Below are 3,661 nucleotides of genomic sequence, written 5' to 3'. Positions count from 1 at the left end.
AGTATCAACCAAGTCAACTTTACGTCAGTGAAACCTGGTTGTCAACTCTGAGTCAGTCACTTGTCTCTTGAATACTGAAGAGTTTTTATAACTGAGTAAACAAGCAAAACAACATAATGGAAAACAATCACTAAACAGTTTGAGCTATGAATGAAAATTTTCTTTGTGTGTTGTCTTTTATATTGGTTTTCAATTATTATCCCTCTGAGTAACTCGAGGAATTCTATTATGACTATGAGGAGAAAGGATTGGGGGCATAATATCTTCTTTGTTTTCTGCTTGTAGGAATGATTCTGATGATCTAAAAACATCTAATCAGCTGGGTGTCTGTGATAAGTGCCTTCACATAAAGGTGAAATTGCCACACGTACCTCGACTTCGCTTATTTGAATGCTACAGGGAGGCCCACATCATTTCTTTGTCTGTTTTTAGGGAATTTCTTTATCATGCAATCCAAGTCCCCATGAAATCTATCCAAGATATGAACGAAAAAGGGTCATTGCAAACAAGATAATTAATATTGCACATGAAAAGCAAGGAACTCTAATTTGCCTGTTGTGGTTGTAAAATGCTCAATGATGAAAATTAAGCTTTTCAAAATCCAATGACTAGGTTTAGGTTGCATTTTGCATATCATTTTGCATTTCATTCCGCATTTTGTGAATTTAGAGTGATTTCGGTATGGTAACTGTTGAAATGTGGTGACTGATCAGCAAAGTACTGTACACTCAACACGTATCCTCGCCGGGGTCTGGGGCCGGGCTGGGCCCCGGGTAGGGGTTCAGGGGCGACAGCCCTCGAGAAATTTTTTTTTGTCATTTTTTGTTGATGAAAACCGACATTGTAATAAAACCCTAAAAAGGCCAACTTTGTTTGTTGCCCTAAAAATGCATGTTATAAGCGGCTGGGATGCTTAAGGCATTGGAAGGTTGATGTACTATTTTTGTTGGATAATAAGAAAGATTGGACGGCTATGTATGGTGGACGTAACCCATTCTGGGTGAACCACGTTAAATCTCTGTGTTATCTGTGTCATGTTTTATTTCTTTATCTTTCATATTTAAATCTGCATATAATTGTTAGTTCATATTTGCTTCAGATCTATTTGAAACCCTAACAATTGGTATCAGAGCGAGGTTTTCTATAAATTGGCAAGACTTTCAGATTTGAGTGGGAGTAATGGAGGATTCCAAATTCAAGGTCGGAAATTTTAACGGCCAGAATTATCAGTTATGGAAAATGCAGATGGAGGATTACCTGTATCAAAAGGATTTGTGGCAACCATTAGAAGGAAAGGCAAAGAAACCGATCACAATATTAGATGAAGAGTGGGACATTTTAGATAGAAAGGCACTGGGATCCATTCGATTGTGCCTTGCATCGTCTGTAGAATTCAATATAACAGAAGCAAAAACGATTGTACATTTGATGGCAACATTGGCTAAGTTGTATGAGAAACCCTCGGCTTCAAATAAGGTATTTCTTATGAAGCGTTTGTTTAATTTGAAAATGAGTGAGGGAGGATCTGTAGCGGAGCACTTAAATGAATTTAATACAATTACCAGTCAATTGTCTTCGGTAAAAATTACCTTTGTAGAAGAGGTTAGGGCTCTCTTGATTTTATGTTCTTTGCCAGAAAGCTGGAATAGCTTGGTTATGGCTGTAAGTAACTCTATCTCTGGTAAAAATACTTTGGTATTTGATGATATTGTTGGTGTTATCCTAAGCAAGGAAATGCGAAGGAAAAGAACAAGTGAGACTTCAACATCATTGGGTAGTGTTTTGAATGTGGAGAATAGAGGAAGATCAAAGGAAAGAGGAAAAGGCCCTGGGAATGAGAAGTCACGAGGGAAGTCAAAGAAATGACGCTCTCAATCTAGAAGAAAGAAAGATTGCTGGTACTGCAGAAAGCCTGGTCATCTAAAGAAAGACTGTTGGTCTCGGAAAAACAAAGAAGGAGACAAAAATGAAAATGACAGTAAGGAAGCTAATATTGCAAGTAATACTTTACAAGATGCTTTAATCTTATGTTTGGATAATGTTAATCATTCCTAGGTAATAGATTCTGGGGCTTCATTTCATGCTACACCCCATAGAAAATATTTTCTAGATTATGTTCAAGGTGATTTTGGACAGGTATATTTGGGTGATGATGAGCCCTGTCAAATTGTTGGAAAAGGAAAGATAAAGATCAAGTTGCAGAATGGTAATGACTGGTTTCTGCAGGAGGTAAGACATGTTCCTAATTTAAAAAGAAATTTAATTTCTGCAGGGCAACTAGGTAGTGAAGGTTGCATAGTTACCTTCTTAGATAGTATGTGGAAGGTCACTAAAGGATCATTAGTAGTAGCTAAAGGTGTGAAGGTAGGTACATTATATCTGTGTACTGGTAACACTTACTCTACCTTAGCTACTACAGATAAAGTTACTGCAGGGACAACAACAATAAATGTTGCAAGAACAGATTCGATAATGTGGCACCATAGGCTTGGGCACATGAGTGAGAAAGGGATGAAAATCCTTCACTCCAAAAATCTATTGCCAGGACTAAAGAAGATTGATTTAGAGTTCTGTGAAAACTGTGTTTATGGTAAACAAAAAAGAGTCAGATTTCTCAAGGTTGGGAAAGAGAAGAAGAGTGAGAAGTTAGAGCTTGTACATTCAGATGTATGGGGACCGGCTCAGGTATCATCCCTTGGTGGCTCTTGTTATTATGTTATTTTTATTGATGACTCAACTAGAAAAACATGGGTATATTTCTTAAAGCAAAAATCAGATGTTTTTGAAACCTTTAAGAAATGGAAAGCTTTGGTTGAGAATGAGACAGGAAAAAAGTTGAAGTGTCTCAGATCGGATAATGGAGGTGAGTATTGCAGCAAAACATTTGAAGATTACTGTTCCTTAAATGGGATTCGAAAGCAGAAGATAGTTCCAGGAACTCCATAGGAAAATGGTGTGTCAGAGAGAATGAATAGGACTATCATGGAACATGCGAGGAGCATGAGATTGCATGCTGGATTGCCCTTACATTTTTGGGCAGATGTTGTACATACTGCTGTCTATTTGACAAATAGGGGACCTTCAACCCCTTTGGATGGTGGTATTCCAGAGGAGGCATGGACTCGTAAAAAGGTAAATTATTCTTTTCTAAAAACTTTTGGTTGTGAAGCTTTTGTCCATGTTGATAAAGAAAATAGAACCAAGCTTGATGCTAAATCTTAGAAATGTACCTTCATTGGATATGGGATAGATAAATATGGCTATCGGTTATGGGACTTTGAAAATAAGAAAATAATTAGAAGTAGAGATGTTATATTCAATGAGAAGTTTATGTATAAAGAACAGATGCAGGAAAAGAAGCATGAACAGAACAAACAAGAATATGTGGTGTTGGATGAGATTCCTGAAAATGAAATGCCACAGGTACCTGATGCTCAGCAACAACAGATTGTCCCACAAACTCCTGCAAGTGTTAGACGTTCTACGAGGACAAGTAGACCCCCCTGAAAGATTTTCTCCTTCTTTGTATTCTATTTTATTAACGGTTTCTGGTGAACTAGAAGAATATGAAGAAGCAATGCAAGTAGATGCCAAACAACAGTGGGAGCTAGGCATGAAAGAGGAGATGGACTCCTTGATGAAAAATAAGACTTGGAACTTA

This window comes from Cryptomeria japonica, chromosome 6 (genome assembly GCF_030272615.1).
Source record: "Cryptomeria japonica chromosome 6, Sugi_1.0, whole genome shotgun sequence".
Lineage (NCBI taxonomy): Eukaryota > Viridiplantae > Streptophyta > Pinopsida > Cupressales > Cupressaceae > Cryptomeria > Cryptomeria japonica.
This window is presented reverse-complemented; position numbering follows the sequence as displayed.